The 13,429-nt window shown below is 34.6% G+C and overlaps 1 protein-coding gene across 6 annotated transcripts in view; it reads right to left on the bottom strand.

Annotated features, from left to right (window-relative positions):
* Positions 1–13,429, bottom strand: part of LOC5564866 (organic cation transporter protein) — a 294,930-nt gene that overhangs the window by 245,782 nt on the left and 35,719 nt on the right. For 3 of the 6 annotated variants that reach the window (XM_021855313.1, XM_021855315.1, XM_021855316.1), the window contains exon 2: positions 6,443–6,711. The exons of 1 other annotated variant lie outside the window; for it this stretch is intronic. The gene's annotated coding sequence lies outside the window, so the exon portion shown is untranslated. The remainder of the gene's footprint in view (positions 1–6,442; positions 6,712–13,429) is intronic. 2 more of the 6 variants (XM_021855314.1, XM_021855317.1) reach the window with 1 other exon arrangement.

Genomic DNA, 13,429 nt, shown 5'->3' with positions numbered 1-13,429 from the left:
CTGTACGTTACGTTTTCAATTTAAAGTGAAGAAAAATGTCAGCTGGAATCCTCAAATCATGAAGCATGTATGCAGGAACCGTGAATAAAATTCATGGAAACATAAGCACTATTGATGGGCTTAGTAATCTGTCATTTATGAATCCTATTTTTGATACGAAAAATGGCAATTTCGGTCATGAAATCATGAAGCAGGATCTGATATCATGAACACAGTTCATGAAAACATAAGCACTATTAATGTATTTAGATGGCTGTCATTTATGATTCCGATTTTGGTGCTGAAAAGTGGAAAGTTGAGTCATGCAATCATGAAGCAGGATCCCTGAATCATGAACTCATTTCATGAAAACGGAAAATTATACGTCAATTTAGATCCCAGTTAATATTTGCTATTTAAAAAAAAAAAAGATGTGCAGAAAGTATACTGATACTCTTTCAGTTGCATCAGTGCAATACCAATTGATTTTCTTTAACTCAAAATTGTGACTTGATTTAGCAACGATCATCATCGACGCGTGCAAATTCCAATGACGGCCTACTTCGCCTTAACAACACTGTGGATGTGGAGAGTGAACTGGTACATCCGGCTGCCGAAGGCTTTTTGTGAGCTGCTCTGCTATAGGACATAGGGAAGGTATCACATCCGAACAGTTAAAATCGCCGACGAGTTTGTGAAGCGAAATCTTCGCTCAAAGTCAAACATTGCCCGGTTCTGCAAAATCAGGATGAAGGCTTGTAAGTATATTTTTGAACATCTAACAACTCCGGCAGATTGATTGTGTCATGACACAATGTGGGAACTTACGAAAATCTCGCCAAGAATGTCATCGATACGATGGCAAGTTTCCGAAGAGCAGTGTCTTCAATTTAAACTTTTTCAAAAAACAAAACTTTTTTTAATTTCTCTAGAAAAAAATCACCGATCGCCATGAGTCGCGACGACTAAGATAAAGAAAGTGACAGTTAGATTTGTGTAACGCCCTAAGCATACAAATTCTTGCATAATACTCACGATTTCATGACTTTTAGTCATATAATCATGAACATAATATTTTATGAATTCATGACTTTTTGTTCACGAATCCGGCAACCGATTTTTTTCCGTGTGGCTTAAGCTGAGCTACTTTCACCTTTCAGCTACCAGTGCAACGGCTGCTTCCGGGAACTCGTTGGCCCAGTTCTTGGCGTTCAGATCCTTGATGAACTTAGCCTGACATGGAGAGTACGTCGAATCGAAGGTTGTTGCATCCATTACAAAAATCTCCGGGGTTTGCGACGGATCTGAACTCCAGAGAACGCATTGCTCCGAACGATCAACTTGCCGGATGAAAAGTTGGTGAAACAGCTCTCGCACACCTCCCACCACCGCTACCTGTCGTTGACCTTTGGTAGCGGCGACAGAAGATCTGGACCTTTCAGTGCAGGCAGGACAGTCTTCCCTCAGTCATGGCGTAGCTTTGTGGAAATTGTAATTTGTATAACGCCACAGTAATCCAGTCTCAAAGCGGAAAATGGTCGCTTGTACCTACCGTACCTACCGTTTTTCTTTCCAGAATTTCTCTTGCGCGGCGTTCATCATCTCCCTCTAGTGTTCGTGGAGCCACAAGGCCCAGACTTTCCTCCGTAAAGAAACTTTCTATCAGCTCGTGAATTTCCTTTAGTTCCTCACACTCGCAAATTCTCGCGATTCATTCACCTTCGCTGAATCTCATACTGTCCAACCTAAGTTCGTTTTTGTAGCGACAGGTTCTTGTGCAAGAGAGAGATGATTGTTGTCCATCCCTATTAGGATCTTTGGAACCGCTTGCTTGTACTCCTCAATCGGAAGACTTTCCAAATACGGATACTGTCTTGCCAGCTCGCTGTACTAAGAAGTCTGCGTCGGTAGAGCATTGCACAATATATTCACATCTGACTTACCTGAGTTACCTAAGAGATGTCAAACATTTTTGTTTGCAGATGACACAGGCCTCTCCGCCAAAGGACGAAGCCTGCGTGACATCTGTAGTAGATTGCAAAATAAAAGTTTGGATATTTTGTGTTCATATTTGCAAAAATGGATGATTTCTCCTAATGCTTCGAAAACTCATCTAATAATATTCCAACATAAAGCAAAAGTTTTTTATTAGAAACCTTCAATTAGACATGTTGGCACGATGAGAGGGGTTCCATTAAACTAGTCAGATGAAGTTAGGTATCTTGGGCTCATGCTAGATAAAAATTGACTTTCAAAAATCACATTGAATGCATTCAAGTCAAATATAACAAATATGTAAAATGTCTATATCCCCTTATCAACCCGTTAACGCCCAAGGTATCTCACAATTGGAATTCAGCTCCGTTTTTGTTACTCATAGTCGTATTCCCATAAATCAAACCTTATTTCACCAAAAAATTTCAAGTCTATGGTGGGGATCCGAAAAAATTCTTGAAAGTGTGTCGTCCATATCTAGCTGTTCTATAAGTTTATTTTCGAGATTAATCAAATATATTTTCATGCAGTTCGACCCATTACAATGTAAACAAGTTGGAAAAAACTGCTGGTGAGGGGTAATTCATAAATTACGTCACGTACAGAAAAGGAAGGAGGAGATTACAATGAAACGTGACTACCCATATAACAATTGGAATCCATACAAAAAATGTGATACAGAGGAAAATTGAGGAGGATGAATATGGCAAAACATTGCGTGACGTAATTTATGGACGTACCCTGATTAAGAAATTGCAACATAAAGAATAAAAAATTCAGAGGCGACAGGTGCATGTCAGAACTAAATCATTTAGTGACTTCAATTCATTTTTTTGCTCTACCACGTAAGTAAGATACAGACTTACATACATTTCCATACATGTACATGTACAATAATGCACACTTAAGCCATTTATACCAAACACAAAATAAAATCTTACATCAAATTTAGAATTTAGAAAAAAAAACCTACAGATGTTTCAGAATAGTCTTCAAAAAGATTATATAAAATGGAAACATAACTATCAAAATATTTTTTCTGGCTCAAGTTATCAGTATACAATGCGACTCTGATCTGACAATGATCGAAATTTATATTTGGCAATATCAGAATTTCGTTAGTGCTGATCAAAAGTTAGTCCTTCAGTCCAATGACAGTCAAATATTGGACTCCAACTATTACATGCTTTACAGATGTGAATATTTGAAGCCAACATTATTCGGCTATAACGTTTAAGTTACTGCATCACTGATGCATATAGTCTTATTCACCGATAGATCCGAATCCACGGTCCAAGCTTTTTGACACTAGAGCTGGCCAGAATACCTGGGGAGCATACGGAAGCGTGCCCGCTCAAATGTCACAATTTTTGGACCGAGTGAGTTCAGCAAGGAAGGCTCTTTACAGCTACCTCAACGCGTCACTGCTTCTAAAAGGTAAACAGCCATACAAAACTACGACCAAACAATGGTGAAGCCGTAATCAATTTTCTCGAAAACTTTCATTTTGGGAAATAAGTAGAATTTTCTGATTAAATTGGCAACAACGCACTGCAGCTTAGTACCTGTAATTTTGCGAATAATTATTTTTACTTTTCCACGTTTAAGTCATAAAACTGGTTCTGGACTTAGGTTGGCGGCTATTCAATTGTACTCCCATTTGACAGCCGCCCTTCATCATTGGAGTTCAGTTCATGGATGGATAAGTCAATTTGTCGTTTTTTTCGTTCTTCACTCTCTTCAAAAGATCTAAATGGTATCAAGGTTCATCTAAAAATGTAAGGAGCATTGCATCCGAAATAAGCGATTGTTGCTCGAATCGATAGTAAGTATCCATTGTTTTGATCTAGGCAGACCAATTTCTTATAGGTTGTTTCCTTGATGTTTCGCACATAAAAGCAATTCCCAGCTAATATGTTTTTTTTTTTTGCGAAAATATCTCATTTAGTTGATCATCGTTTTCGAAGATACCAAATTTTTCATCACTGGACTTCAATCATGAGAATGACTTCCGAACTAAGAAGGTTTTAGGCGAATAGCTTTCTTTGGATTTAATCAGTGGACTGATATATAAGCGAAAAAAATGTGTGCCCAGTAGTGACATTTAGGTGATTTCCAAAGTAATAAGTTTCCAGACAAATAGGTCTCATTCAGTTCTCCAACTTTGTCAAAAACACTAACTTTGTATCCAATCTAGATTGAGACAAAAGTAAATAATGTGTTTGTCTACTAGCGCCACCTTGGGAGAATTTTCCAAACTACTATGTTTCTGGGTGAATAGATCCCATTCAGCTGAACACTTTTGACGAAGATACCAAATTCGAGAGTTCGATTTTTTTCAGTCTCATCGCTGGACTGATATAAAAAAAATAAAATATTTGACCACAAGCGCCACCTTGTGAGTGTTTTCCGAACTACTATGGTTTTAGGCGAATAGGATTCATTTAGTTGTTCAACATTGTCCATGACACAAACTTTGTATCTAATCACTTGACTGAGATATTAGCTAATAAAATCTTTGCCCACTAGCGCCATCTTGTGAGTGTTATAAGGTTTTATGTGACTAAGTATCATTTAGTTGTTCAACATTGCCGAGGACAACAATTTTGTATCTCATAACAGAACTGAGATGCAAGCAAATACAATATTTGCCCACTAGCGCAATCTAGTGAGTGTTTTCCCAACTAATAAGTTTTCGGGTGACTAGATCTCATTCAGTTAAACACATTTGTCGAAGACACCAACGTTGTATATCATCACTGAACTGAGATATAAACAATCAAAATGTTCGACCATTAGCGCCATCTTTTGAGTGTTTTCCGAATTTATAAGGTTCTATGCAAATAGGTATTATTTAGTTGTTTAACTTTGTCGAAGACACCATTTTTGTATCTCATTACTGGACTAAGATATTAAGCAAACAAAGTTTTGGCTCACTAGCGCTATCTTGGGAATGGTTTCCGAATTTTTAAGGTTCTATGCGAATAGGTGATATTTAGTTGTTTAACTTTGTCGAAGACACCATTTTTGTATCTCATAACTGGGCTAAGATATAAGCAAATAAAGTTTTGGCTCACTAGCGCCATCTTGGGAGTGTTTTCCGAATTTATAAGGTTCTATGCGAATAGGTATTATTTAGTTGTACAACTTTGTCGAAGACACCATTTTTGTATCTCATAACTGGACTAAGATATAAGCAAATAAAGTTTTGGCTCACTAGCGCCATCTTGGGAGTGTTTTCCAAATTTGTAAGGTTCCATGCGAATAGGTGATAATTAGTTGTTTAACTTTGTCGAAGACACCATTTTTGTATCTCATAACTGGGCTAAGATATAAGCAAATAAAGTTTTGGCTCACTAGCGCCATCTTGGGAGTGTTTTCCGAATTTGTAAGGTTCTATGCGAATAGGTATTATTTAGTTATTGAACTTTGTCCAAGACACCAATTTTGTATCTCATCGCTGGACTGAGATATAAACGAAGCAAATATTTGTACGCTGGAAAGTTGTTTCATATGTTGCTTATATATGCGACATTTGTTGACGTCTGTGCGCCACCTGGTGAGTTAATTCTGAATTAAAATAGTTACCAAGTGGAAGTCAGCAGTCCTGTGATCAACTTTGCAGAACACAGTTTTCTCCTAAACCTCTTTATTTTCAAGATATTTGCTCTACAAGTACTGTCCTATTTATAGGACGCTAGGCGTTCGGGGCTTCTGTCCTATTTTTAGGACGCTGGGCGGATATGGGTTAATAGAAAATCAAAACTTTGTTTAAAGTACAAGCTTTCAAACAAATTTTCGGGCCAGCCATGCTGTATGCTGTACCAATATGGACTAGCTGTTGTAATACCTCTGCAGAGGGTTCAGTAATCCCCTGCAGAGGATTCAAAATAAAATTTTGAAAATGATTCTGAAGCTTCCTCCCTGGTATAGTACCAATGAGTTACATAGTACATCCAATATTGAAACATTGGAACAAATGTCAAATAAAATTATTAATAATTTAGGCAAAAATCGTTCCAATCTTGTAGTGCCACAACAATTTAGTTGTGTATTTAGGTTATGATAGGTTAAGTTAATCAAAACGCTTTTTTTTCTCATAAGTAGGTGAATTCAACTCACCTGTAAAAATTCTGAACTTATGTTTAAAATGGTACCAATATAGAAATTGAAAAAAAAAATAACGGAAACAAATTAGTAGAATCTCTACATCAGCACGTCATGATGTTTCATTTATTTTTCAGGAACAGCTATATTTCTTTTTTTTGCAGTTATTGCCAATAGTTTGAATGTTGTTTCCCCTCAAATGCCCCTGCTTCCAGGTAAACAACACACGTTTAGCAACGCAAATCAATTTGCAGTTCAGCAGCAAAATATTGCACGATTTCTGCTCAACACCGGTAGCCTCTCTCCGCTGCGTCCAAGCCTCTTTCCAACCAACCGACAACAGTTTACTGTCAATATTTACCTAATTCGTCACTCGTTCGAATCGTACATCCCAAACAAATCGAACGGGGCGGCTATCTTTCAATATTGGCTGTCCTCACTTTGATCACACATTGGGTACACACAAACGCACAGAGGTGACGACGCTGATTAATGGCAGACGGCAGTAATTTAAAATTACATCACTTTATTCCTGCGGTGTGTTTCGATTGACGCGATCACTTCTCATCGACCATATTGGTACCATCTATATGACCCAAGTTGGAATCACTCGTCCGGATCGCGCGGAATCTGCAAAAGAGAACGAAAATTGAAAATGACAAATGATTTATTTGCGCTTTGAGTTTTCACCGAGCGTAGAAAACACTCGATCAGAATAACATAACAAGATTATAACACGTTTATGCCGACAGCTGTTAAGAATTACAGAGGTTGAAAAAATGTTGTTATAGAAATGGCATTGTTTTTAAATGGATATATTTTTTTTGTATTTAGAAATCGGTAGTAAATACCATGGTACGAAGTTACAACAGTAACATAATTCGCCCCAAATGTCAAATAGAACAATTAATAATTTCAGACAAAAATCGTTACAATCTTCTATTGCCACGATTAAAGCGATCATATGTTTAGGTTAAGTATATTCAAAGCGTTTTTTTTTCTCTTATAAGCATGTGAAATCAACTCACCTGTAAAAAATCTGAACTGCTACGACAAATGAAATGTAATATGTTGTTAACAAAATGTTAATGAAATCTTAAAATTGTTTTACCAAATTAGGATGATAGTGTTGTCTAATAACACAGAACACCTAGATATAAGAAATTAATGTAATGTTTGGAATGATACTAATAAGAAAATTAAAAAAAGTAACATAATTCGCAACTTTGTTAGTTTGTATCATCTTCGAACTCACTCTGCACTAATTTTGTTATGAATATAAAGTATAAATTGTTATAAACTGGTGATTTAAAGTATCGTATCAGGGGAACACATTCCATTATAATCTTGTTTATTCCGTCTGTTCGGAAACGCTACCAATCGATCGCCTTTCGGTGTGCCTCCCATAAAGTCCCTAGCAATATGTACGGCTCCACACGGTTCAAGAAATCGCGGTGCACAACATGCATAGTTCAATCGATCAATCCAATAAATTATTATTTGTCTGTTTGTCTCTTGGTTGTCGGTGCTCATGTAAGATCAGTATGGCAGGGGGTTCAATTGGTGTTAACTTGTAATTGATGCGCATGCATTGCATGCAACTCAACAGAAAGTATCTAGAACAATTCAAAAAAGATGTTACCGACGACCTAGTTATAAACAAGGTGTCTGAAAAGGCTTTACTAAGAAATTTACGTAAGAACGCTATTGAAATTTTCAGTTATTAATGTCACATTGGCTTAGGATCTCATCAGGCATCTATAATGGCCTAGCCATTGAAAAATATTCTCAGAAGAATTTCTTGAAGTAGTTTATAGATGATAGAAGTTTGTGGTAATTTCTTTGATATAGTTCATGCCGTAAGCAAAGCAATACCTCAAAAGACAATCTTGTGAGGAGGAATCCAGTGAGATCCTGGTGGAATTCTAGATGGTATACAGAGTGTTGATTAATTCCTAACAGAAAAGTATGTGATCATAGAAAAAGAATGCTCGTATAAATTTCAGTCTGTATTTGTAGTTTTGTAGATTTTTGGTCCTTTGATTCCGATGCCTGCTCCTGCGGATAATGCGAAAATCGAGTAAATATCCGGTATTGGGTGTATATATCAAGATCATGGATCAACCAAAAATGACTCCCGGATCCATTCTATCTTTGCCATGACAACTTTGTATATTCAAACGTACAGTGGGTCTCTAGTAACAATGCACTGTACTCCAGAAAGCAGTTTTACGCGAAGAGATGCAAATAGTGCTTCAGAATGAAACATTAGACAAAAACGGTTTTCTATAAAGTTGTTTGTATTAGCTAGACCTTTTATTTGGTGTTATTTGAAATTAGAGGGGTCCACATTTTCATAGTAATGGTATAACTTACTTTCTTATTTGTAGAAATTAAAGTCGTAGATTTTGTCTTTTGAATGCTGTTGAAAGATATCTGTTATATTTGTCCTAATCAGAGGTTTTCGCAATTAAACTAGGCGTGTTTTTGTAATAAAAAATAATAACTTCAAAACGGAAAGAGATAGCGATTTTTTTCACTCAGCAGACCAGATGAAATGTTAGAATGGATCATTGAAGATAACTGTTTCGACAAAACCGCAACGGTACCGTATAAGGGATTTAGCATTGTTACAGCATTCCTGTTTTGTCAAACACAAACGACTTCGGTGGCGCTATATATGCTTTTCATTGCGGCCGTTTTGGATATTTTAATGACGCTGGATCCAAAAATAAAACATATTTATGTGGTTAAATCTGAAAAAAAAAGTTATAAATCTGTCAATTTAAGAGCTACAAATATAAAAGATTTTTTTCCTAAAGTTGCTTGAAATTGAATGATCTACAATTTTGCTGAAGCATGTATAATATAATTTCTGCAAATAAGGAAGCTAGTTATACCATTTGTATGAAAATGTTGACCACCCTAACTTTGAATAACACCAAACAAAGGGACTAACTAATATAAACAACTTTGTAGATAACCGTTTTCGTCTAATGTTTCATTGTAAAGCTCAGAATCTATTTTCCAGAAAATTTTCATTCAGATAACATGGCATTGACAAACTTTACCATGCTCGTCTAGACAATCTAGTTTTAATCTTCAGGCCATGGTAAACTTTTTTTGCAATTCGTAAACAAACTGTGCACGATAAATCGAACCCACTCAAAGCTATGGTAAAAAGTGAGCTGTAATTATGTTATCCGTGTTTTACTGATCGAAATTATATCCTTGCAGTTTTATATAAATAACTTATCGCGATTTAGAGATGCAAAAATCTGAAAATTATACTGTCATGCTAAGAAAACGTTAAGCTAGGGAGCCGGATCCTATTCCTGGAACTTTTGATCATTGGCGTAGCTAGGATTTTTTCCTGGAGGGGGCCTAGGGGGGGCCTAGAAAATTCTTGATTTACCGAAGATTACTACGGTAAAAATCATGATTTTCGCAAATTTCGTAGTTTGCGTTGATTTTATCTGTTTGTGTTTTTGTCTCATATCAGCTATTATCTCTGAATATCAGTAATGCTTGTAAATTACAATTTTCATTACGGAAAATTCGACACGAATGCCACACGTATGGTAAAGTGTCCTAAATAAATTTTAATATTAATAATAATAATAATTACGGAAAATATCAATTCTTTGTCTAATCCATTAAAAAAATCCTTCAAGAATTTTTCCAAAGAACTCACGAAGAATATCCCTTTGAAGTTCTTGCACAAACTTTTCAAGTATCGGGGATCTCTTCATGAACTATTTCCGTACTTTTCCAGTGCAAGAACGCCTTTACCAGTTTTCCCTCAGATTTTGCTGGGACTCCCACGGAGTAAGTTGTATTATTAAACAGATTTTCCCGGAGTTTCTTTTGGCCTTAAAATCTGGAATTTTTCGAAGAAATTGTATCAAATTGCTCAAAAGAAGACATCAGAATTTTAAACATTTCTCCATGAAGCTAAACTACGTACTTATCACACATAAATTTTAATTGTTGAAAATATCATTAAGTTGGTAAATTTCTGGAAATACTTAGGATTTCTCTAAGAAATATTACAATAAATACTGCCAAAATTGTGTTAAAAAATCTCTCTGAAATTCTTAAAGTTAGGGTGTCGACTACCTGGAAAAACCTGGAATCCAATTTTTGACCTGGAAAGTCAGGGAATTTCACTACAGGTCATGGAAAATTATCTATCAATACTATATTACAACATCAAACGAGTTGATTATCTGCAAATTGTTGAATACGATAAATTTGTTGGACGAAATGGGTAATCAATCTTAGCTATTAACTAATAATAAAGCGCTGTTATGTATGGTAAAGTAAACTATATTTTACTATCTATAAAAAAAAATCCTCGGAATTTCGAATTTTGAAAATGTGATGAATAAGGTTCCAAGCGCTACTTTAGGATTTTCATTAGGAGCTTTCCTTTACTGATGTTTAGAATCGCAGAATGAACACAAAAAATTTCCCAGATATTATGGAGATTCTTCTGAAATTCTTCTTAAGTGTTCAATCTGCGATTCTTTGCAATTTGTTATGTCTGGATCATACCCGCTATCATAAATTTAATTTTATTGACAATTTCATCGGCCTTTTCCGGTGAAATTAAAATTGTAACAATTACCAAACGTTAACCGAATTCTTGTGAGTCGAAATTTTAGTGCTTTTCCCCTGCTCCAAGATGTTTAAGAATCCAGAAATTCTCTAAATAGAATTTCTGCTATGATAGATTGAAATTTTGTGAGATTTCTTGAAGATACTCTTAGAAGAATCGATTATTGAATTCTTGGAGCAGTTCCTCACAGCATTGCTGGAGGCACAAGTTTTTATTAGAACAATAATAAATCCCTGAATGTTTTTTTAAAGCATCTTTAGATGAATTCTTCGGGGAAGAAAACCAAGGCATAATTCATATGGAAAGTCAAAAATTTTTATTAAAATAAATAAATTGTAACAAATCTTCGCGAAGAATTATTTGAAGTACCTATTCGAAAAAAAAATGAATTCATTTTGAGTGAAAAAAAAATTGAGACTCTTGATAAAATCTTCCTAAGTATTCTTGAAGAAATATTCGCATTAGTTTATGGAGGAATAATGTAAGATTTTCTGTAATAGTTTATGAAATAGCATCTCCTTATATTAAACAAATACATGTAGAGAAAAACATTGAGAATTTGAAATCTTGAAGATTTTAACCGAGTATGATTAGTAAGTAGATGAATCAGGATTTTCTGGGTATCTACTCAGGTTTCACTATTTTTTGTTTCATACGAATCTTTAAGCTTTGAAAGAAAACACTCGAGTGATCAGTTTAATCATACTAGCTTTAAGACACGCTCTAGAAAATTATCTAACAGTTGTATTCGAGTAAAGTGAAAGCCTTTGCTAAACTGAGCGAAAGCGTTTTCTTTATACGACCTATTACGGTCCAAATTAAGGCCTTAATTTTCCTTGTAGTTGCTCAAAATTTGACGGCACTTGAAGTAATACATCAAAATCTAGAATGTCGTAGAAAGTGTACTGTGATATGCAAAAATTGGTTAACAAAATATAGAGCTGAGCCTGACAACTATATTTTTATATCGTCCTTAAACCAAATGCAGTATTCTGAAATGTTTCTGAAAAATTACTGGAAGGTCGGGGAAAGTCAGGGAAACTTATTTTCCAAATTGAGTCGACACCCTGTAGAGGATTGCTTGAAAAATTCACAGCAAAAATTATTGATTCTCTCTTGATTTCTCCTAATATTCCACAAGGTTTTCATAAATAATTAAATTAGATTTAACTGGGAAAATGTTCTTAGTGATTTCTCAGAGAAGTTTTCAACAAAACTATTTGCATTTTTTTTTTCAAAGGAAATTGTCTAAGTGTTTCTTTAGATTTATCTTAAAATCAATTTGATATTAATCCCCGAATTCCTTACCCATATTTTTTCAATTCAATCATTTCAAAGTTTTTAGTGGAATGGATTCAGCTTTTCTTTCATAAACTCTTCCGTGCAAATATTCAAAAAAATTTCGAGAAATTTGTACAGAGATTTCTCTTTTTTATTATTAAAGTTCAAATTAAATTTGGAAAAATATTGAACTCTAATCGGGAAACTCAAGAATTAATCGTAGAATTTTTGGAACTTTCTGACGTCCTGACGATGTTACTCACAGAAAAAGCTTTGGCGTTTTTTGTAGGACTAACTACAAAAAATCTTGTAAATTTTTTTTTTTTGGTTTATGTGAAAACAGATGGAGTTTTTATGACGGTGTTTGTATCTTACATTTTAGAAAAGGTTTTGCATGAACTCCGAAGCTTTAATATGGCAGATTAATCTAAAAACTTTTAACTATTGTGGTAGAACTGTAAAAGTTGAAGGTGAAAATATTGGCGGTTTTTATCAAGAACTCTGCTAAAAATGTTTTATAACATAATTCATAATTTAAAACCTGGAGTAAGTTTTTGCATAACTTTGAAAATTCATTGAGGAATTCCTGATGGATTTTCAGAAATCAGGAGCCATACGTATAAGAACTCTGAAAATTTTTAAAACTCCTGGAATTCATTTTTCTCCTTTAGATTCTTTAAAATGTTGCTTTTTGGAGTACGAATTTTTGTACGAAGGTGCCTAAAAATACGTCATGTGAAGGAAGGAGAAACAACAAAATGTTAAATCAGATCGAAACAACCAAAGATAAGTGATTATCTATTTTTTTTTTCTCTAGAGGTGAATTAATGGGCTAGATAAATAAACAATAAACTGCAGGATAATTGAAATCGCTTAAATCATAATAAAAAAAAACAAATTTCTCAAGGAGCTCCATCAGAATCTTCATAGTTAAGTCAAGAAGCCTCTAGGAATTCCGCCTTGAAAATGTACAAGAATTCAATTCCAGAATATATATTTTTTGCAGAATTTATAAAACAATTTCTAAAACATTGTTTTAAGGAAGATCTTCATAAATTTCTTCATGAATTTCTCAATTAATCCCTGCCTAGTTATGCTATGATAGATTGAAATTTTGTGAGATTTCTTGAAGATACTCTTAGAAGAATCGATTATTGAATTCTTGGAGCAGTTCCTCACAGCATTGCTGGAGGCACAAGTTTTTATTAGAACAATAATAAATCCCTGAATGTTTTTTTAAAGCATCTTTAGATGAATTCTTCGGGGAAGAAAACCAAGGCATAATTCATATGGAAAGTCAAAAATTTTTATTAAAATAAATAAATTGTAACAAAACTTCGCGAAGAATTATTTGAAGTACCTATTCGAAAAAAAAATGAATTCATTTTGAGTGAAAAAAAAAATTGAGACTCTTGATAAAATCTTCCTAAGTATTCTTGAAGAAAT

The sequence above is a fragment of the Aedes aegypti genome, chromosome 3 (assembly GCF_002204515.2).
Source record: "Aedes aegypti strain LVP_AGWG chromosome 3, AaegL5.0 Primary Assembly, whole genome shotgun sequence".
NCBI classification, from domain to species: Eukaryota; Metazoa; Arthropoda; class Insecta; order Diptera; family Culicidae; genus Aedes; species Aedes aegypti.
The sequence above is the reverse complement of the archived record's forward strand: the minus strand, read 5'-3'. Positions and strand labels throughout refer to the sequence as shown.